Source organism: Podarcis liolepis, assembly GCF_965112155.1.
Source record: "Podarcis liolepis genome assembly, chromosome: 4".
Classification (NCBI taxonomy): domain Eukaryota; kingdom Metazoa; phylum Chordata; class Lepidosauria; order Squamata; family Lacertidae; genus Podarcis; species Podarcis liolepis.
In genome coordinates this window covers 2,795,453-2,819,080 of record NC_139558.1, presented here as the reverse complement: position 1 = coordinate 2,819,080, position 23,628 = coordinate 2,795,453, and the positions used below count along the sequence as shown (strand labels likewise).

General features: G+C 48.1%; 1 protein-coding gene across 14 annotated transcripts in view; it reads right to left on the bottom strand.

Moving 5' to 3' along the window:
• Positions 1 to 23,628, bottom strand: part of PCDH17 (protocadherin 17) — a 143,040-nt gene that overhangs the window by 88,360 nt on the left and 31,052 nt on the right. The window lies entirely within an intron of this gene.

The following is a 23,628-nucleotide window of genomic DNA, read 5'->3' as shown; positions in this document are numbered from 1 at the left end:
TGCAGCAGCAAGTTGCCCATCTGCTCCTGAATACAGGAATCCCCCCACTAAAACAAAACAAACTTATCAGTGGTAACGGATAGAATATTGGATGAAAGCAGGGAGAAGGACAATCTGCATATGAATCCCACAAGCACAAGGACTTTGGATATTTGATGCGGTTCACCCACAAGACGCTATTGTGCCCCCTATGAAGGGAGATCAAATGGTCTGGGCTGGAATAAATAAGGGTGGAGACAGAGGTCACCAAACAGAGGAACTGATTGGAACTCCAGTTTTTGTTTCCAGGGCAGTGCATGTGTATTCAAACCACAAGCATAGCCTCCAAGTGCCACTATTCAGCCATGGAAATTAATAAGCTATCCTGCTTTATTCCTGTGCCAAAGGAAATCTTGGTTTAAGCTGGGGACATAGGCAAGACTGCCACTGGTTTGCAGCCCTTTTAAGAGTATCTTGGCTCCCCAATTCCCCGCCTTGCTCTCCTCTACAAATATGAAATGCTCCTCCCTGTCCAGTTTGCTTTCCACAGTTGCCTGCCCAGCCAGTCTCCTGCTCACCAATGCTTTTCCCCCAGGCTCTGCCTGCCTCCACCCTCTGCCCGATTCCATGGCCAGAAGGCTAGGAGAGATCCTTAATCCACACGGGTGGGATCTTCTCAGCTCGGCAGAGGAGCATTGGAGCGAAACAAGTGCCTCAGAGCCAATGGGCAAGCACCTGCACCTGCATGGCTTTGCAAAGTTAGCTAGGGATTTCTCTCTCTCTCCCCCCCCCCCAGTCCCATCCCAAGCATGTCTACTTAAAGCTGTTGCTGCTCCTGTGAGTGTTTGGCAAGACCACTCCCCCCTGCAAGTCAATTCCACCAGGCCCAAGGGGTGGGACCGACAGTCACACATACTCTGAGCAGCTCTCTGCAGCATGTGGCAAAAATGGTTTTAAGTTCTTAATCTGCTGCACCTCGAATGGTGGTTTTTTATAATGTAATAATATTTTATTATTTTCTTTCTGTTTGGGGTGGGACAAATGTTTAGTCGGGGCGGGGAGTAGTTCAATTTTAGCATAATTGTTTCTTGATTTGTTTTTACTTTCATTATTTTGTTACATTATTGTATAGTTTGTATTTTGTTTTTTAAGGGGAAAGGGTCAGGGCTCCCTGGGCATGGGCCTCAGCCAACAGAATGGCTGGGGCGGGTTCCACAGGGGCGGATGTATTGGGCAGCTGGTCCTGACCGGAAGGATACTGGAATCAGCAAGGGAAACCCACATGACCTGAAAGTGTTGCTGTGCCATGCCAGGTCAATGATGAATAAAACCACTGTGGATGGAGGATTTGATCTGGCATGTGTGACAGAGACTTGGTTGGATGACGCAGATGGGCCTGTCCTTGCTGCTGCTTGTCCACCAGGTTTCTCTTATGCACAGCAACTCAGGTCATGTGGACGGGGAGGGGGGGGGTTGCAGTGATTTTTAGGAAGTCATTAGTTTGCACCAGGTGTCCTATGGGGAAGACCCAGTTCTCTGAGTGCATGTTCTGGAAGTTGGGCAATAGGGGCAGTTCTTTATTCCTTTTGGTGTACCGACCTCCCTGTTGCACCAAGGATTCCCTGCCCGAGCTGCCATGGTCAGATCACTTCCTGGTGCAACTGGACTTCTCCGCAACCCTTCCCCTCTGCAGGGAGGTGGGACCGATTCGGATCCTCCACCCACGCCACTTAATGGATCCAATTGGCATCCAGAGAGTGGTAGGGGATGTTTTATCCCATGTTGATGGCCTTTCAGCTGATTCCCTGGTGGCCCGCTGGAATGCGGAGTTAACCAGTGCTATTGACTGTCTAGCTCCAAAGCACCCTCTCCAATTGCATGGAGCCCGGACAGCCCCATGGTTTTCCCTGGGTGATGAAACATTTGTTGAGACTGCTAGAGCGCTGGTAGCAGAAAACTCACTCTGAATCAGACCAGACATGGGCTAGAGCTCAACGTCGAGCCTACCAAGCAGCAATGGCGACGGCGAAGAGGACCTTCTTCACCGCCTCTATTGCATCTGCAGAAAACAGCAGGAGGGAACTCTTTCAGGTGGTTCACGGTCTATCAGAACCACCTTCATCACCGAGGCCAGGTAGGGACCCCAAGATCTCCTGCAATGCTTTTGCAAAGTTTTTTGCAGATAAAGTTGCTCAGATTTGGAAGGAGGCAGACTCCACAGTGGGAGCAGGGCCGGGGCAGGAGAGTGCTAGAGTTCTGTCTAGTCTCGTTACATGGGATCAATTCCAATCTGTTACCTCTGAGGATGTGGACAGGCTGCTTGGACAAGTGAAACCAACCACCTGTCTCCTTGATCCTTGCCCATCCTGGCTGATAAAAGCAAGCCGGGAAGGGCTGGGCGATGGGCTCTGCGGGGTGGTGAATGCTTCCCTCTGTGAGGGAGCCTTCGCAGCCCCCACTGAAAGAGGCAGTCATTAAACTGCTTCTTAAAAAAAACATCTTTAGACCCGGCCAATATTGCCAACTGTTGCCCAATCTCAAATCTACCATTCTTGGGAAAGGTGATTGAGCAGGTGGTTGCTGAACAACTCCAAGCAAGCCTGGAGGATGCGGACCATTTGGATCCCTTCTAATAGGGATTCAGGCCTCACCATGGGATTGAAACTGCCTTGGTCATGCTAGTCGATGGTCTCTGGCAGGCTAGGGACAAAGGTGAGCGCTGTTTCCTAGTTCTGCTGGATCTCTCAGCGGCCTTTGACACCATCGACCATAACATCCTTCTGGACCGTTTAGAGGGGCTGGGAGCTGGGGGCACTGTTATAGGGTGGTTCTGCTCCTTTCTCCTGGGCCGTATCTAGAAAGTGGTATTGGGGGATGAGTGTTCAGACCCCTGGGCTCTCACCTGTGGGGTGCCTCAGGGTTCCGTCCTCCCCCCCCCATGCTTTTAAATATCTATATGAAGCCACTGGGAGAGATCATCCACAGCCCCGGGGCAGCCGACTCCACAGACACACAGATCCTCAGGTCACAATTCTCCTCACTACAGTGAGACATTTTGTATTTTTATTTAAACTATAGGAGTTTTCTAAAGTTGCATTTTTACATAGAAAGAGTCACGTGTAAATATTATGCAAATATGTCTCATCTTTTTTGGTGATGCATTTCCTCCATTTTGATGGTACATCCTAATTCTGTGTCCACTAAGCATATGCCGTCCTCGCTGAGCTGGTCTTTGGGGAATGCCAACTTTAGAGATTTTCCAGTAAATATTGTGTACTTCTATGAACCTTGGAATAACCCTGTGCATGCAAATATTTACTGCTTGTTTCTCTGTGACCTTGTGGTAGCTACAGTCCTCTCTGCACTCAGCAGCTGAGTTCACTAAGAAGGAGTGATATACTGCTTATGAGGGAATAGTGGATTTCTCATTGCTTTCACGGAAGCTGCATCTGGAAATGTGGTAATGTCACCTGGCAAGGTAAGCCTCGTTTTGGACATAGTTCATGCAACTAACAGATGAGGACTGTAAAAGTTTTCATGGATAATATCACTACAGACTGAAGGTGGGAGATCCAGTAAATACATATTTTAATTTTATAACGTGCTAATAGAAAATAAATGTTATGCGGGAAAGTGCTCTAATGAAGGCTTCATTCTGGTATGCTAATTTTGTAGGTGTAGGTTTGTTTTCTCCTAATAGAAAAATAATAAACCATGTGATTCCCCACCTGAAGTCAAAAACAGAAGTGTTAAATTCCAGGAACAGTTTTATTTTATTTTTACTACTTTTTGTGTGAACAAAGCATCTCACCATGGTTTGTTTCATTATATGAACACATCCCAGTAGATTAACCATGATTGATTTGTTGCCAACAAACTATGATCATAAGTCATGATTGTGAATGGCTTGCAAGTCTTGGCTTGTTCTGGCAAATGCTTTTTATTACACATGAACCCGACACGGTTTGCTAACCATGGTTTACCCTGCTTCATCACAGACCTCTGCCAAGCGGAAGAGCAGCGTGAAAACAAAACCACTCCATGAATAAGTGGCTCTTGCTCGCCCTTTGCCTAAGAAGAATTCACCTCTAACTCACAAGACAGACAACTGCACTTTGCAGCTGCTGCTGAGAAAATGAAATCTTAAAGCAACTGCAACCAAGTACAGTGGTACCTCGGGTTAAGTACTTAATTCGTTCCGGAGGTCTGTTCTTAACCTGAAGCACCACTTTAGATAATGGGGCCTCCTGCTGCTGCCGCGCCGCCGGAGCACGATTTCTCTTCTCATCCTGAAACAAAGTTCTTAACCCGAGGTACTATTTCTGGGTTAGCTGTATTTCTGTAACCTGAAGCGTATGTAACCCGAGGTACCACTGTATTCCTTACTAACATCTAAAATTAGTGGAACATGAAAGCAAAGAGTTAAACAAACTATAAAAGGTAAATGTAAAGGATCCCTGGATGGTTAAGTCCAGTCAAAAGCAAACTGTATATAGTGATACTCCAATTTCCCTTATTAAATTGTAGCAATTTCTGTGATTTTAATATGTACATATAGATATAGTTACACTGCAATTGCTGAAGAGAATAAAAACAATCATTCACATAGGTCAAACTGGCAAAAATTTAAGAAATTCAAACCCCTTGCAATAGAGAAATACAGTCCTTGGAAGAAAGGGTGGGTGGACCTACTGAGCTTTCACTCAGTACTGCCCATTGTCAGTTGTCAGTACTGCCCATAAGAAAAGAGTGTTGTCTGCAATTTGCAACTCACAGCTACAGTGTAGTTAGCACCTTCTACACAAAGACCATTCAAGAAACAAACCATAGTTTGTTGGATCATTTGCATGGCAGCTTGTGGCTGTTTTGTAGTTTGTGAAACAAAGCATGGTTTACAACAGGCCAAATTAGGCCCACGAATCTGGCTTGTGTAGCCATTTTCTTTTGGCCATGCCCACCTGTAACTCACCTGACATGATCAGATCAGGCGCTCCCGAGAGATCCCCTGCTGATAGTAGGCATGAATCCACATGACAACATATGATGTCAGGTGAAGGAGACTGCTGAACCCACCCACCTATCAAAAGGGATCTGTGGGGTGCTGGTCTCTTTTGGAAACCTCTACGTCAAGCTCTCATTTCTGAATCTTACACTTAGTATCTCTGGTCAGTTTCCCATGTAAACTGGAGGTTTGAATAATGTACTTTACTGAAAGTCACCTTTCTGAATATGTCCAAAAGGAAACAGCAGTTACTGCTATTGTCAATAGCATTATTTCCTAGCACCCATTTGTGTATTTAATAACTTCTTACACAAACTGCAACATTCTCCCTAAGTCTCAAATAACCACTGCAGGCTACTTATATTGGCAGCTTGTGTTCTTTTAACAAACAAGCAAAAATCGGAGGAAACAAGTGCAAGTATGATGGATGTGCTTGATTTCAAGTCTCAGCAAAACTCTGATTCCCTTTAATAAGCGCTTCCAAGCATGGGGGCTGAAGCAAACACAACCAACAAATAGGACTCTTAAAAAGAAAGGGAAAGTGATGTGGCGAGCTTTCCAGTCAGAAGATCAGGCAGCTAAGGACCCAACCCAGCTCCAGTTGTTCCATTTCACAGGGAATGTTAGATGCAGGCCTAAATCTCTCCCACTGAAACCAGTCGGCCTCTTTAAAAGTGCTTAGTTTTTCATATTCTAAAGCTTTAGTGAAATAGTCACTGAGGGTCAACTTTAAATGGGAACTCTTGAGAACACTTGATTATTTTTGCAGCTAATTAGTTCTCATGTGTTAACTGTAAAACAAGGTGAAAAAGGAAACATCCTAACTTTTAAAATTACATTTTAAATTCTCCCATGCATCACTGGCGATACCCCTATATTACAAGTTCGAAGGAACCTATGCTAGTGACAATTTGCAAGCTTATTTACATATTATCAAGCACATAAAATGTCCTAAAATTCATTAATAAGATGGTAGTCAGAAGAAATGTAAATTATGAACAAGGATCCAGAGAACATTAAGCACTCTGCAGAATCTGACTGATTTCAACAGAACTGCCATATCGAGCCATATTGAACTCCGTGGGGGTCACTTCTGGATAGCTGTGTCTAGGCCTGCACTCTCCAGCATGTGTTTAACTCTCACTGAAATCAATAGGGCTTAGAAGTGTTTTAACACTGGATTGATCATGCCATAGGTTTGGTGAGCGGGTAGGCAGGTATTTACAGTATTTGTGGAAACCAGCCAAATACTAGAACTGAACCACTCTTGTATAGTCTTCTGAGAGAGTATTTTGGGCAAAAAATTGTTTCACAGAATTCCAGCAAATGCACATACACATCACTGGGTGGCATTGTGACTGACAAGGCTCCTGCTGTGTTCTTCATCACCACGCCTCTATGCTGCGGAGCAGCGACGAGATCTGCAACATTGTCTAGGGCTATTACTGTATGCTCTGTGTGTCAGGACTGCAAGATGTGCAGGACTGAGTTGGATAGAACAGGAATGGGCTGTCCTACCCAGCATTCAGGACACTCTTTGTTCTGAATATTTAATGCGCATGAATAAAATAGTGTACAACATGGGAACCAGCAGCTCTGAAAAGTCTTCAGGCTCCTGTACAGCCCTCACCCACTGTGATGTCACCTGTGTCAACTATTAAGACCCCAGGTTTGCAGAAGTAAGAACAAAGCAAGTGAAAAGGAAACTGTATGTATGTGTGTGCATGCGCGTGCTTGCGCATGCATGCACACACTCAAAACCAGGCAGAAGATGTTCAATGACCACAGGATGCTGAATCTGTTTTTTGGAGGGGGGAGTGGCAAAATTGAAAACTGAGTGGATGAAACAGAGTATCCTCTAAAAGGGGCATTTCTGGTTAAATTGAGGTTGCCAGGATCCTACCTCTCTGTGAGCTTAAGGGCAATCCCCTGCTCCTTCTCCAAGCTTTGCTTTTCTGTTTGCTTTTCTGTTTGTCCGTGTACAACTAAGGCACTCGGAAGACCTTAGGCGTATACAGGCCAAGCAATGTCAGCCTTCCTCCTAACCTTGGAGTTGGAGGACAGGGCATAGTCACACAACTGAGGGGACGATTCTCCCCTCTTTCTGCAGTTTCATGGTCGAATGGAAGACTGGAGCTTGTCATGTCAGGGGTCACTAAGCTGTCACCATGGCAAGTAAAAATATGGAACCCCGGCAATGACATCATTAACAACCCTTTGATGCAATCTGGGATAAACTGGGATTTCCTGAGGTCCAGCTATCCCTCCCATCCCTCCCCGAAAGTCTTTCCAAACTCTATGGGGATGGTGACCAGAATCTGCCACTTATTTTATTTATTTATCTCATAAAAGTTACACACCACTTGATTGTAAAAAGGGGAAACCCCTTATTTCACTTTAAGAAATGTCGGTGGCATCAAGCCTAACAGCCTCTTTGCATAAAACTGATCACCAGGAGAGGAGAACGCTTTCTTCAGTCTCAGCCTGCCATAATACTCTTGGTGGCGAACATCTATGTATTTATGGTACTTTCCTATCATTGTTATGCCTGCCATAGGGTGCAAAAGGTCCACTGTCGGCAACCAGCAAATTCCAAGGCAGAAGAGAAGCATTGGGCAAGACGACTGCAGTGAAAGTTGCCATCTTTACCCTTCTGGACCCTTCTGGGCTACAACGTAGGAACCACAGGCATTCTGGAGAAATGAAGATGTGGCCGGTCACTTCTGCACCTGCCTCGCCCAGTGTGTCTCCTCAGAGCACAGGTTGCTCACTGCTGCCCTGTTGCCCATACCTGCTGCTGCCACCTCCTCTGACCTCCTGTGATCTCTCTTGGGCAGCATTGGTGTGGCATGCGGGTACCAGGGCAGTCGTTGCTTGAGGAGTGAGGTCTCACATCCCCACAGCTTATGACCTATCAAGTGAAATGCTGCCTACCCTCCAAAGAGTGTGACCCCCTCCCCTGCTTCTGCAGTTCTGGACAGGGAGCGAAGACAGGAGATTTTAGGTGCTATGTGGCAGTTAAGTTGTCCCCCAAGGTGAGCAGAGCACCTTCTCTCTCCTCTTTGGGGGGGTCTGTTGGTCTGCACCAGAGCCAAGGACGAGTATGACTATGGCTGAACTGTTTCATAGGGCAATGGTGTGCTTCAACCGCGCAGTGGGGGGCTCAATTCACACCTTGTCTTGTTCCCTTCATGAGTATAAGCCAAGTGTCATTTCTCTTCCGTTTTTTTAGAGACATGGGTACATTCGCATGAGTCAATCCCATCTCTAACAACCATCTGCAGACAGAACACAGGATGATGAACGCAAGCTGAACAAAGATAAGACCTGTGAACTTCAAGGCTATTGAGATACGGAATCTGAATTTGGAGACAAGCGCTCAACAAGATCTAGAACTAGGAATCTGTAGCAGGAGTTATGAAATGAAACTGAAATGAGCCAAAGAAGCTGAAACGTTGGCAGGGCTGGAGGAGGAGGCTGCACTCTCACACATCCTTGCACCACCCAGCATTACTAGTGCCACGGGGGGGGGGGGACCTGCACTGCTGCTTGTGGGCACCACCTGTCATCACCCCCTTTCCCATGCATGTGTGCCGTGGGGTGGGGGGCTTCTGCATGGGAGTCTGAGGCGCTGCTCAGCTCCAAAGCATGACAGACGGGGGGGGGGGGTATGAGCCCCGGGCAGGTGCCCAGGTTTGCACTGGGAGGGGGTGGCTTGGTGGTCCTGTGTAAAGAGCCCACTAAAACCTGACAGTGGGTCCTGAGTGGTAGAAGCTATACCCTTTGTATCAAAAGTTATTCTTTTCATATTCGCAAGTGTCAGAGCTGCTTGAAGATCCTAGCTCACAGAGGATCACGCTAGCCAGCGGTCATTAAGTAAAAGTCTTTATTGAATTACAGTTTCCATTCTCACGCTGCTGCGCGCAACTCTACGCCTAGTAGCTAGGTCGGCGAAGCTCCGTCTGAGTCTCCGCCCTGTGTGCACCAACTTAATATCCTAGCCTTGCTCCACCTTTTCCTCCTGACTGTCCTCCTCTGGGTCCCTCTACCCCCCGGGGCTTCTTCCTTCCGGGATTCTTCTGACGCTGACCCAGACCCTCCTGCCTCCTTGCGCCGGGCTTTAGGACCTGGCTCTCTTTCGGGGCTGCTTACTGCGCCGCCTTCCTCTGCATTTGAACTTGGCGCGCGCGCCCAACCTTCCACTTTCCTCTCAACCGTTTCTTCGCTCCCCGATGGAGGTGTGGCCATCCCCGACTCATGTCCTCCCTCCTGTGGAGGTGTGGCCACTCCTGACTCATGTCCTCCCTCCTGTGGTGAGCTGCCAGCGCTTCCCCCCTGGCTCCCTTCCTCTTCCCTGCTTCCTGGCGGTGACGCTGGTCCCGATTTCCAGCTGCTCCCCCCTGAGTCCTCTCTGGCTCTGTCTTCCTGGGGTGCCCCCCTAGACTCCCCCCTTGCCCTCGCCACTGGTGCTCCTTTCTGTGAATCCTCTGATTCACTGGAAAGACTAGGAGATCTCGGGTCGTCGTCGTCACTCATCTTTTCTTCTGCCTCCTCCCCTTCGCTCTCTGTTTCCTCCCTTGCCCGTGCTTCTGCTCCTAAACCCCTGACATCCATCCCCCCCTCGAAGCCCCCCATTCCCCCCTCCCCTCCTTCCGGTGCTGGAGCTGGGGGCTGCTGTTGCAAAGGGACGAACGTCGGGTATCGGTCGCTTCCCGTGGCAGGCCTCCATCTGAAGTCTCCCGGGTCTTCCTCCCCGCTCTCGTCGACGACAGTCACCTCCGCTTCCATCTCTGTGCCGCCGTGCTCGAAACCAGGGTCGTCCCCGAAAACGTCCATGTCCGTCTCTCCCTCACTTCCTCCTGTCGGTGTTGCTCGTCCTGGGCCTTCCAGCCACCGTCTGCGCCACTGCTCCTCTGGCCTATCGTCCCACCAATACGAGGGTTCTGATGCAGATCCCGAGGGTGACCCCTCCGAGGAACGGACGTCTTGTGTCGGGTCCTCGTCCGAGTCGAACCCCCGGAAAGTGCTGGCCGAAAGTGTGGGCGTGAAAAGCCAGTCGTCAAAATATTCTGCTGGCATAGGTCTATGGGGAAAGAGGGCATGAAACTCGTCTTTGAGGAGAGGTTCGTCCAAGGCGTAGCCCGGCACCCAGCTGTTCGCACTGGCCGGGGTGCCCTCCTTGGCGAGAAAGTATTCTACCCCCTCTTCCCCCCATCTGGAGTCCAAAATCTCAGTGACTTCGTTGATGCGCTCCTTCAGTGCCACTTCCGCATGCCCTGTTCTGTCTCTGACCGGACTCGGCGCTGTTCCGGGTTCCTGGAACCTGTGCGGTGCCTTGTAGGGAGTGAGCACCGATCTGTGGAATACCGGATGCATTCTGGAACCCTCCGGAAGTGCCAGTCTGAAAGCTACCGGGTTGACCTGCTCTTCGACTTGGTAGGGCCCCAGTTGCTTATGCCCTAGTTTCTTCTTGGCCAACGACCTGGCCGGCACTGCGTGGGCTGCTAACCAAACCCAGTCTCCCACGTGGAGCTCTTCTCCAACCCTTCTGTGCTTGTCTGCTTGTACCTTGTATGCGTGCTTGGCCAGCTCCAGGTGGCGCCTCAGCTGATCGTGGACCTCCTGCAGCTCCGACGCGAACGCATCTGCTGTCTGCGGCTCCCCCTCCCCCATTCTTTCCAGTCCCGGGAAGGTTCTGGGGTGCCTCCCGTTGTTGGCGAAGAACGGCGTGACCCCCGTGGACACGTGCTTCGTGTTGTTGTAGGCGAACTCGGCAAGCGGTAGGTAATCCACCCACGTCGCAGGCTGTTGATTTGCATAACATCTCAGGTACTGCTGCATGATGGCATTGACCCGCTCCGCTTGCCCGTTGGTCTGCGGGTGTCTCGCCGACGCCAGGTTGATCTTGACGTTCAGGAAGCCCATCAGCTTCTGCCAGAAATTCCAGATGAACTGCCGCCCCCGGTCGGACAGAATAGACCGTGGCAGACCGTGAACCTTGAACACGTGGTCTATGAACAGTTTGGCGGTTTGCTCCGCCGTGGCCACCTTCGCACACGGAATGAAATGCGCCATCTTGGAAAACAGGTCCACCACCACCAGCACTGCCGTCTTGCCCCTTGAGCTGGGCAGATCCGTGACAAAGTCCAGGGCCACTCTCTCCCATGGTTCGAACGGTGTTTGCAGCGGTTCCAACAGTCCGGCCGGCGGTTTGTGCACTGGTTTGGCCCTCTGGCAGGTGTCGCACCTCGCCACGTAGTCTGCGACCTCCCCTCTCATTCCAGGCCACCAGAAATCCCTGGCTACTAATTCCAACGTCTTCTCCTTGCCAAAGTGCCCGGCCGTGGGCGCGTCGTGCAGCTGCTGCAGCACCTTGGCTCGAAGTTCGTCTCCCGGCACGTAGATGGCCCCTTTTCGGATGAGCAATCCATCTCGTAGCCGGAAACCGTCGGCCGCTGCCTTGCCCCTTTGCACCTCTGCCATCTTTGCTTGTGCGAAGGAGTCCTCCTGCAACGCACGTCGCACCGCCTCTAGGTCCACGGTCGCCGCGGCGCACGCCCACACTGCTGGTGCGAAGATGTGCATGGCGGCCGCTGGTGTTGCGTCCTCCAGATACTGTGGCTTACGGGAGAGAGCGTCTGCCATGATGTTGGTGTCCCCCGGGACATACTCTATTCGGAAGTCGAAGTTCGCAAAGAACTCAGCCCAACGTATCTGCCTCTGGTTCAGGAACTGTGCCGTGCGCCAGTGCTCTAGATTCTTGTGGTCCGTGCAAACCTGCACCGTGTGCTTGGCGCCGATCAGAAAGTGCCTCCACGCCTTGAACGCTGCGTGAATGGCCAGCAACTCCCTGTCCCAGATGGTGTAGTTCTGTTCGGACTTGCTGAGCTTCCTGGAGTAAAACGCTCCCGGTCGCCACACCCCCTGCGGGTCTTTCTGCAACAGGACCGCCCCCACGGCTCTGTCCGAGGCGTCTGTCTCCACCCTCATCGGCTTGCTGGGGTTGACATGAAGCAGCTGCTCTTCCGACGCGAAGAGACGCTTGAGTGCCTGAAAGGACTGCTCCGCCTGCGCTGTCCAAACGAACTTCTTCTTCTTGGAGCTAAGCGTGTCAGTGATGGCCGCTGTCTGCATCGCGAAGCCCTTGATAAACTTGCGATAGAAGTTCGCAAAGCCGACAAACCGTTGGACCTCCTTCCGGTTGCGCGGACTCTTCCAATCCAACACCGCTCGAACCTTGGCGCTGTCCATGGCGAGCCCCTTGTCAGACAGCTTGTAGCCCAGAAAATCCACCTCCGGCACGTCAAATTGGCACTTCTCCAGCTTGGCGTAGAGCCTATGTTGCTTTAGCCTGCTCAGCACTTCCTTGACGTGTCCGTCATGCTCCTGCTGCGACTCCGAAAAGATCAGGATGTCATCTAAGAAACAGACGCACGTCTTGTAGAGAAGTCCCGCCAACACGTGATGCATAAACGCTTGAAAAACGTGGGAGCCATTTTGCAATCCAAAAGGCATAACTCTATATTCGTAGGTCCCCAGTGGCGTGAACATGGCTGTCTTCCACTCATCTCCTTCCCGCATGCGAATGAGGTTGTACGCCCCCCGCAGGTCTAACTTGGTGAACACTTTTCCCTTCCGTACCTTTGCGAGGAGGTCGTCAATACGGGGCATGGGGAAGTCCGATGGCCTAGTCAGACTGTTCAAAATCCTGTAATCCACTACCAGTCTTTTCTGGGGCGTGTCCCGCTTCTTAACAAAGAATACGGGACTGCCCCCCACTGCCCTGGACTCCCGGATGAAGCCGCGTTGCAAATTATGGTCAATGAACTCTTTGAGTTCCTGCAGTTCGTCCTCTGACATGGAATACAGTTTCCCTTTAGGCAGCGCCGCCCCCGGCAGCAGGTCAATTTTGCAGTCATATGGTCTGTGAGGGGGTAGCCTGTCTGCCTCCTTCTCGCAGAAAACTTCCAAAAATTCAGCGTACTTGTGTGGAATCGCTTGCAGCGTGCCTAGCAGCAGCTGTGACTCCTCTTCCTCTCCTTCCTGCCTGGGCACGATGCAGTGTTCAGCACAAAAGGAAGAGCCGAAGGTCAGCTGCCTCTGGTACCAAGCCATCGCTGGGCTGTGCTTGTCCAGCCAACTCATGCCCAATACAATGGGCGTGTCAGATAGTCGAGTGACGTTGAAGCTGATGATTTCTCTGTGATTCCCAAGTCGCATCACCATTGGTGGCGTCTGCTTCACCACTTGCCCCCCGAGCAGCTCCCTGCCATCCACCGTGACAACCTGCAGGGGCAGTGTGGCCGGCAGCAACTGCACAGCGTGCCTGTCAACAAAGTCCTGCCCTATAAAGTCCGCATTGCTGCCTGAGTCAATGGTGATTGGCACGTCCATGGTGATTCCATTGGGCAGTTGGAGAGACGCTGTGAGCCTCACTACTGGTTTGGGCGGGAGGGGGTTCACGGGCTGTAAAATCGCTGGGGACTGCTTCACTGACACGTCTGGCTGGGCCCCAGAGCCTCTTCCTCCAGCCAGACTGCGTCGTTTCCCTGCTGTGGTCCTCCTTGCTGTGTTGCTGCAGTCACCATTGCTGAGGCTGCAGTGAGCTTGTGGGGCCTCTGGGGACACTCTTTCGCCATATGCCCTGGCTCCTCACAGACGTAACACTTCCTGTTCCCTCTAGGAGGCTTCGCTTTCACTGCTGCTGGTGCTAGGGCTCTGGTTGCTGACTGAGCCCTTGCACCTCCAACCTCCATAGGTTCGGCTCCTCCTCCTGGCGGAGGCGTGGATTGCGCCCGCGCTGCTTCCCTGGGAAAGAAGGAGGGGCCCCCGGCTGGTTCGCGCCCTCCACGCCCTTCGTCCCTGTTCCACGGACGTCCTTCCAGCCTCACCCCCACTGCCAGTGCCCTCTGAACGACCTCCTGGGTGGTTCGGGGTCTCTCCCCCCTGGCGATCTCATCTTTAATCGAGTTATGCAGCCCCTCCCAAAAGAGGTCTCTTACAGGAGCCGAATCTCTGTCCCATTCCAGGGCACTGACCAAGGCGAAAAAGCGGGCATGGTACTGCCTGACGCTGGCCCTCCCTTGTCTCAGCCCATGCACCTCCTTCCGTGCAAGATCCACGTCAATACTTGATAAAAAACACCCATCCATCGCTTTAATAAAGGCATCTGCATTCTGTAGCGCCGGATCCTTATCTCTCCATAAATTGCGTAGCCATGCTCTCGCATCCCCATGCAGATGGGACATGATGAACCCCACTCTCTCTTGTTCATCTCTAAGGTCTTTATGCAGCAGTTGCAGTGCGCACAGTACGTCGGCTCTAAAGTTGGGATACTGTTGCAGGTTCCCATCGAAGTGAGAGACCAGCCCGCCTGTCCGTCTCGCCAACCCAATGCCCTCCTGCCGGGGTGTCTGCTTTGTCAGCACGTCTAACCTGACCTGGAGATCCCTGCAGGCTGCGGCTGCTTCCTCCTCCCTCTTCCTGGATGCTAGAGCCTCGGCGTTCAGTTGTGCCACCGCGTTTCTGAGTTCCTCTATCTGCTGCTCAGCCGTCATGTCGTCTGCCGTTCGTGAGCTTGCTAGTAGGCACCTGTGTCTCTCCCCTCCTCGAGGCTGTAGATGCCCACAAGAGGAGACGGAGCTTACTGTCAGAGCTGCTTGAAGATCCTAGCTCACAGAGGATCACGCTAGCCAGCGGTCATTAAGTAAAAGTCTTTATTGAATTACAGTTTCCATTCTCACGCTGCTGCGCGCAACTCTACGCCTAGTAGCTAGGTCGGCGAAGCTCCGTCTGAGTCTCCGCCCTGTGTGCACCAACTTAATATCCTAGCCTTGCTCCACCTTTTCCTCCTGACTGTCCTCCTCTGGGTCCCTCTACCCCCCGGGGCTTCTTCCTTCCGGGATTCTTCTGACGCTGACCCAGACCCTCCTGCCTCCTTGCGCCGGGCTTTAGGACCTGGCTCTCTTTCGGGGCTGCTTACTGCGCCGCCTTCCTCTGCATTTGAACTTGGCGCGCGCGCCCAACCTTCCACTTTCCTCTCAACCGTTTCTTCGCTCCCCGATGGAGGTGTGGCCATCCCCGACTCATGTCCTCCCTCCTGTGGAGGTGTGGCCACTCCTGACTCATGTCCTCCCTCCTGTGGTGAGCTGCCAGCGCTTCCCCCCTGGCTCCCTTCCTCTTCCCTGCTTCCTGGCGGTGACGCTGGTCCCGATTTCCAGCTGCTCCCCCCTGAGTCCTCTCTGGCTCTGTCTTCCTGGGGTGCCCCCCTAGACTCCCCCCTTGCCCTCGCCACTGGTGCTCCTTTCTGTGAATCCTCTGATTCACTGGAAAGACTAGGAGATCTCGGGTCGTCGTCGTCACTCATCTTTTCTTCTGCCTCCTCCCCTTCGCTCTCTGTTTCCTCCCTTGCCCGTGCTTCTGCTCCTAAACCCCTGACAGCAAGTCTTCATACTTAATGTGCCCAATGGCAGGAGATACCTCCATGGTCTTGTTGAAGAGGATTTTCCTTTGGAGGATGAGCTTTCTCATCAGGTTTTACCTTGGAGGATGTGCACTGGGCCCAGGGGCTGAGCTTCCCAGGGCTGGCCCAAAACATTTTCCTACCCGGGGCAAAGAATATTTCCCCCTCACCTAATTCCATGTACAGAAGCTAACAAGGCGTTCAAACATTTATTTAATTTTAACCTGTCATCTTAGGTATGCTTTTCATTCTCTTGAAAACATGGGTGCACTTTTTGTGCTCTGCTTTTAGGTTTAATCTCTGGCATCACTTGTTTAAGCACAGACTTCAAGGAGAAGTGGCCCAAAAGACTTGCACCTGGGCATCAGAGCAGGCAAGACGGGGATACATTGATCAGTGGTCCGATTGGCATCAGCTCCCCCTTGTATCTCAATGTGGGAAGGCGCCACTGCTCATCGCTAGAACAATTTCTTTGCATGAAAAGCTCTGAGAGTTGACCAGCAGCAGAGAGCCCCCTGGGCAGATGTATGAGGTGGTGGCACTCTAGCCTGGATTGCAGCAGATATACAGGAGCCAGTGTGTGACATGCAGCTGCCTTTAGCCCAAAGAAGTTGCGGACAGAAGTGCAGCTCTGACTTTGTGCCGCAGCCAGGTAAGACCTCAGGTCCTGCTGCTCTTGCATGTCCACAGGCCCACAGGCACAATACCCATAAACATGAGCCCTTACTGAAGAAAGATGTGTTAGCAGTTAAATTAATGGATGTTGTTTTAATTAATGTGTACAAAGCCTTACAGAGAAATTTCACTGCTCTTATCAAGGCTCCTTTTGCTTTGCTCAAAATTCCTTACGTGTTCCAAACTGAGTAGGAACCTTGAAATTTCACTTTTAGCCAAATCCAGAACATACAGGCATGAGATATACGAACAATTATCTGCCTTGAGAAAACAATCTATGATTAGACATTTAGCATTAATATTTTTGAGGAAATGTGCATCACTGTGTAGGCAGATTTTAAAGTAATTAGATTTTCTGGACGTGTTTTCATTTAAGGTGTGCAATATGAACAAGCAGTTCTCTTTAAAATGCTTCAGCAGCTATGCATTTGGGGTGGGTGGGAATGGAAATTGTTGTCTTTTGACAGCAAAAAAATGCTTCAAAATATAATGTAATTTTGTAAAAATGATTTTAAGTAAGACATTTCTATATTTTTCAGTATAAGAAAAAACTGAAAATATTCATATTACTGTTAATAAAAATGAAGACAACATAGTTAAAATAAAACAAATGAAGTAAGGAGTCCTCTTCATGCAATGACAATAATGTGGGGGGGGGACCTGGGGGGGGAGCAGGTGCACAGGCACTCTTCCCACCCTCTTTGTGCCGCTTGCTCTACCCTGACCTTCCTGCATTGACTGGGAAGGTCTGAGAGGGGCTTCTTGGTGCATTCCAATGAGCATTCCTTCTCACCAATGGGAACCCAGAGAATGCCTCTTCTCACTCACAGAGATGCTTCTAGACACATTCAGCCAAATGTTCCCAGAAGCTCCATCCAGAAAGGCTTGAAGTGGAGCAGCATATTTGGCCTCTGCAGGGAGCCTGGGAGCAGGGGACAATGAAGACAGGCTGGAAGCGCTGGGGTCAGGGTAATGCACCTGCTTCTCTGACACACTTTACACGTGCTTTCTTCAGTGTATGAACAGGGGTATTTTAGGAATGTAGGAATACTGCTTTTTGGAAATTCTACCGAGGAGTTCTGTGAAGCCCCATTCATTTCACTGGGCCTGGTCCAGGTTAACCTTCTGTGTGTGGTGCCTACAAGTGCTACTTACTGCTCTTATAGTAATATATTTAGCTGTTTCAGGGCCATTTTGTACATGCATGCAGATTATTTGATTTATCTACATGTAATTATTGTGTGCATAATTACTGGGGCAGCCAAATGTGTGAACTCTGGAAAGCATGGGGCTTGAGGTTAAAGTTCTTTTCATGGTATTGCATCTGTGATGACCTATTCACAAAATCAAGCCACAACGTTAGTCATCCGTGATGAACATACTTGTTTGATTCAGGCTTGGGATTCTAACAGTTGCTTCATTCTGGGCACAGATCCAGTTTGTGGGCCTATTCAAATTCATTACTACCTTTGTTACAGTTATTAATCTAGTATGAAATAACCAGGTTGGTTTGCTGAGCATATGTTTCTAGGGATGAGTAAAAGCAACCCTGACTGAAATTTATCACAGGATCTGTTTGCTCCTTCTGGGGAGGAAGACAGTTAGGAGCTTAGTGGGTTGGACTGTGGAGCTAGTAAGGTTTGATCCCCATACAGGCCACGATGAGCCTCCACCTTTCTTTTTCAACCCCATCCTGCCCCTCAATTTCAACAGAATTTAATAGAAATGCACAGGGACATGACAATTTTTAAAATGCAGCCAACACACAATGGCAACTCTGTCATTCTGTGTGCATGACACTGGTTGCCAGTTTGATACTTGAAACATGCAATTGTAGCTTCAGCTGCGTAGATCTCACATGCCTCTTCCAGGGATCAGACAAATCTTAGCTTTGCCACTCTTGCAGCTTAATGGTAGTGGATGCAACTCCAACTCACCATAGCACAAGATATATCATATCCATATGGCCTAAGTACCGTATCTATTAGGGATGTGGCCTCTGACAGCTGCAATTTCCCACCATCTTGGAGCTTCAGTGAACATGGAACATGTTAAACTAAGAGGTTATTTGTTAATTGAATCAGTGCAAGGCAGCCATGAATTCCAGTATCACCAGAAACAGTGAAAAAGTATATGGCATTTTGCATTGATTTTTACAAAAGGACTCTGAAATAATAATAATAATAATAATAATAATAATAATAATAATAATAATAATAATAATAATAATTTATTTATATCCCACCCTCCCCAGCCGAAGCCATGCTCAGGGCGGCTAACAACAATAAAATAAGACAACAATAAAATAAGTCATTTTAAGCCAAAAATAAATTAAATCAAACTGCAAGTTTCATTTAAAAAACATCACCTAGAAGGACAATTTAATGATAATTTTAACCAGAGCTACTACTGTGAAACACTGTATTTAAAGCACTTGTTAATAGTCTGTAACTCAACAATTTGACACATTTTCTTCATACTGTACTATGTATAGCAAAACAACATAATGGTTGGGTGCCTACCTTCAACTGAGCAAACACAATTACTAATAAATCACAAACAACTAATAGGTGAGGGCCATAGAGCAGTTCCAGCAGGCCCAGAACCACAAATCTTTATCATCACACAAACCACTGTAAAAAGAAAAAAGGAGAAGCTATGGTTGAGCAATGGCATATTTGGGGCAGAGATCTCTACCATTTCTGCATGAAACTATTCCGATTTCCGCAATTAGCATGCAGTATGGAAGCCTAAGCTGCCTGCAAAGGTTTACTCTGTGCGCAATCCATCCTTCCAAGGAACACTGCTCACAAAGTGGTCTGTTTTACTGTTTCAAACAGTTGAGAGAAAGAATTGGTTTTCTCTGCACAGGTTCCAGGGCCTCACCATGCTCTGCTTTCTCTTTGGGGGTTTTGTTTTTGCTTCACTGGAGAGGGTTGTTCTCTCTTCAACTAAATATAATCGTCACTGTGCCCTGCAAGTGAACAGGATTCTATACATGCTGGATGTTAGAAGAGTGATGATGGTCCTCAATGTAAATTTAATGACATCTAGGACACCTTTCTGCAGTATTGCTTCAAACCAGCAAGTTGTGATCTGGTAATCTAGACTCCTTTCTCAGCTGTCACAAAAACTTACCTTCCCAGTCTATCCTTCCCATCTCTCCTTTTTATTCTTGCCTATTTTTGACCTTATGTGCCAATATCTCATGGGGGGAAATTCCAGATATTCTGGAATTTTAAAGATGTCAAAAACTGTACAACAGAAACAGAATCTAATTACTGGAGGTATATTTTGTTCCTGATAGCTTTATACCACATGAGCTCCCTGCTTTTCAAAAGTCTTCCCTTTAATTTCTAATGTTGTTTATTATTGTGATTATAAACATCTTGATGAATTTGTGATACATCAGAAGGGAGATAATGTTTTATTTGGACTACATGGTGCCCTTTACACAGTCCGCATGCTTTCACATTGGTGAAATGCAGAAATGATCACCTCCTTGCATGAATAGATATCATCTCCTAACTATTCTGATCTTCATGCCTCTTGATACAAAAGCTATGGCACAAATAGCCATCTTAATTTGCAAGGTTTGCAAATCCAGGGAATTTATAAATGAAGAATCAGATTGTGTCTTAGAGAGAAATCTTTGTCCTCATGACAGAGGTCATGCATGTGAAAGTAAATACTGCACACGAACTGATGATAATAGTTTCTTCATATCCGGACCCTTCCCCCAGAAGGCAAAAGCTAGGAACAACATGCGAAAAAACATGTCAGAAGAATTTTGCTATTGAATCCATGCCCAGAAAGAATTGTCTTATTAGAGGAAGATTTATTCCAAAATCTAACAAAGACTTAAACATTAATCAGATTTATGAATGTGAGGCTGCTGGAATATTCATAGGTTTCCCCCCACCCCACTCCCAGAATTACAAGAACAAGTATCACATTTTCAAACCGCATGATTCAGTGCTGGCCTTACTGCATGTAGGTGTTCATACCTGAAATTGTAATAAAGCAAAATGTCTTTGCTGACTTTAACTGCTTTTTAATTAAACATTACTAGAAAAAAAATGAAATGGAACATCTCTACCCTTTATGGAGCAGCTCTTTAATATCTCATTGAAGCATATTCCAGTTCTTCCCCGGAAATCTTAATTCCAAGTATTTCTCCTTCAGTGCCACAGTAATTTAACATTACTGTTAAATGGCTCTGCAAGACAAGAGAACTGCATTCTGCAAAATGTGGAAAGAAGAGTCGACGACTGTGGTTTTCACAGAAATGGTACATTTTGACTCAGAACAGGAAGAAAACCCTTTAATCAACATGACTTTGAGGATGTACTTTCCTTTAAGAGCTGCATTCTATTTTACAAAATGGAAGTTTCAGCTCTAATAGATAAAAGCTCTACACAGAAATCCATGTAAGGTCACAGTGTCTCTGAGGATATGCAGAGTGTCGTCTTACCTGTCCCCCTTCTTTTAAAGAAATCTTTTTGAGGGAAGTATAAAAAAAATTTAAAATATTAAACATTTAAAAATATATTACGGCTTTACATCCTCTTATTTAACACAGCAATTTCAAGTCTGATTTGTGTCAGGCGGGGGAAGGGGCGTGTGGTTTGGGTGGAAGTGCTTCTCCCCACCCCCAGCCCTGCCAATCTCCACCCAAGGAGTGATGCCAGCGTGGCTCTGCTGGCATGGAGTTCCCTCCTCTGTGGGTGGGCAGAAATGCTGCCAGTGGAATCTGCACCAGTTGCTGCCCATGGAAAGCCCCACAACTGGGCATTCTGGGATGCAGAGCCAGCTCGGGATCTGCTGGGTTGAGATCCAGCCCCACTGCCATCAAATAGAACCACGTAATGATTCTGGGGTCATCTACTCGAATTCCCTGCAATGCAGGAATCTTTTGCCCAACGTGGGATCCCTCAGGTCTGGGTCCCAGAATCTACTTGGAATGGCCAGCTGATCTCTGGGATACGTAAACTGACAAATCAAGAAGGCTGAGCCTCAGCATATACATTTTCGCTTACCAGTGAGTAGCCACAAGAAGCAGCTAATCTGGTTTCAAGGAGAATGAGTTTGTATTCTTCGGAATTCAATTATAATACTGCAGGGTTCAAACAACACCTTCATCCTGTCATGGAAAACATGGCTTCCTTCCTTACCTACCTGAATACATGTCTCCTAATAGAAAAGCAAATTCCAGAGACAATCTCTTGAAGGGCCCTTGCTTCTTTTTCCAAACAACCAGTCTTTGATCCTCACAATGATTTTGGTGTTTTAAAAATGTGCCAACTGATTAATTGAGGAGAAGATGGATCTTATGGTATCTCAACGGGGCTTCTCAAGACAAACTACTCTTCTGAGAAGGTAGATGAGGTTCCCGTAAGAAGTGCCAACTATCACAGTATATAAATATTTCTAGTCAAGAGAGAACACAATAGCTTTTCCTTCAGCCATCACCCAGCCGAGTCAATAAATAAACGTAATGAAATTCATGGCACATTATTACATTACTCAGTACGGCTGCTATTCATTTTTTAAAAAGGAAAGAAAACGCTGAAGATTTTTGAAATAATTCACAACATGTCAAACGCTTACGAGTGCCGCAGCTGAGACGGATGTTTTAAAAAGGATTTGTGAAGACTAAGTGACAAAGCTCGGCTTCACTTACATCAAAGTTAAGATAGAAGTACGGGAAACCGTAACAAAATCTATTTCGCTCTAAACCACCCGTATTGTTGTATGAAATATATTCACATCATTCACCAAAGGTATGTATTATTTACTGAAGTAGCACTGCCAATAATAACCACATTGGACCGGGGGGGGGGGGGAGAGAGATAAGAAAGAACCAAAGCAAAACGTTAGACTGTGCTTCCCTGTCAATTAAGCCACAGATAGATTTTGTCATTCTAGTTTCCGCATGTCAGTTTAATATACTGGATCATATTAAGAGTGCTGGGCTTGTCAATAAGACAGATCAGCATCCTATTAATGGAGTTACCTTGCTAATATAATTGGCTTCTTATGTATTGAACTATCTAGTATTTTGGGGGGGGAGTGTGAAATAGGATTAAAAGGTTACAGTGGGTGCATCTATCGTGATGTTATATAAATACTATAGGAATTTGATCCTACGGATGGAAAGAACAGCTGCCTAATCACGTTCCCCCTGTTACATGAGCTTCAAAACAAGAGAACAGTACAGCAGAACAGATAAATCTCACCAGGCTGCCTTTTCTCCTGAAGGTAATCTACACTTTTACAAGATATCCTGCCTGTGTCACACATGTAAGAGAAGTAAGTGTGTGTAAGGGAGAGAGGCGTAATTCTACCCCTGTGTGAAGTAAGTAATGGGCAGAGAAAATGACAAAGAATCAGAATGAAGGGCTACACAGGAATGAATATGCAAAGGGCACCATAAGTTCAGCATCTATTTTATTTCTGCATCATGTGCTTCCAGAAAATAAGTAGGAAAGGTAGTGGCTCAGACATTTAAAGGTAAAGGTACCCCTGACCATTAGGTCCAGTCGTGACCGACTCTGGGGTTGCGGCGCTCATCTCGCTCTATGGGCCGAGGGAGCCAGCGTTTGTCCACAGACAGCTTCCAGGTCGTGGCCAGCATGACTAAGCCGCTTCTGGTGAACCAGAGCAGCGCACGGAAACGCCGTTTACCTTCCCGCTGGAGCGGTACCTATTTATCTACTTGCACTTTGACGTGCTTTCGAACTGCTAGGTTGGCAGGAGCAGGGACCAAGCAACGGGAGCTCACCCCGTCACAGGGATTCAAACCGCCAACCTTCTGATCAGCAAGTCCTATGCTCTGTGGTTTAACTCAGTGGCATAGCGTGGGGGGTGCAGGGGGGCCGGCCGCACCGGGCGCAACATCTGGGGGTTAGGGTTAGGGGGCGCAAATCCACAGGTTAGGGGGTGCAAATCTACGGGTTAGGGGGCGCAAATTACTTGCCTTGCCCCGGGCGCTGACAACCCACTCTACATCTCTTATTTAACTATTACTAAAGAGTTCAGAAACTCTTTTGTTTAACAGAGACCCTGATGAAGTTGAACGTTAGGTATTCTGTAAACCAGCTGGCAGAATATGCAAAAAACCTTTAAACCATCAATACTAAAAGAAGACAAAATACCATAATTTGCATTTTTAAAGGTGTTGGGTGGTACCTAGGTCATTTTTATTTTTATTTTAATGAAATGGCATAGTCTAACAAGACAATCATGTTGTTGTTGTTCTTGTTGTAGTTGTTTAGTTGTTTAGTCGTGTCTGACTCTTCGTGGCCCCCTGGACCAAAGCACGCCAGGCACTCCGGTCTTCCACTGCCTCCCGCAGTTTCGTCAAACTCACGTTGGTAGCTTCAAGAACACTGTCCAACCATCTCGTCCTCTGTCATCCCCTTCTCCTCGTGCCCTCAGTCTTTCCAAACCAGGGTCTTTTCCAGGGAGTCTTTTCTTCTCATGAGGTGGCCAAAATATTGGAGCCTCA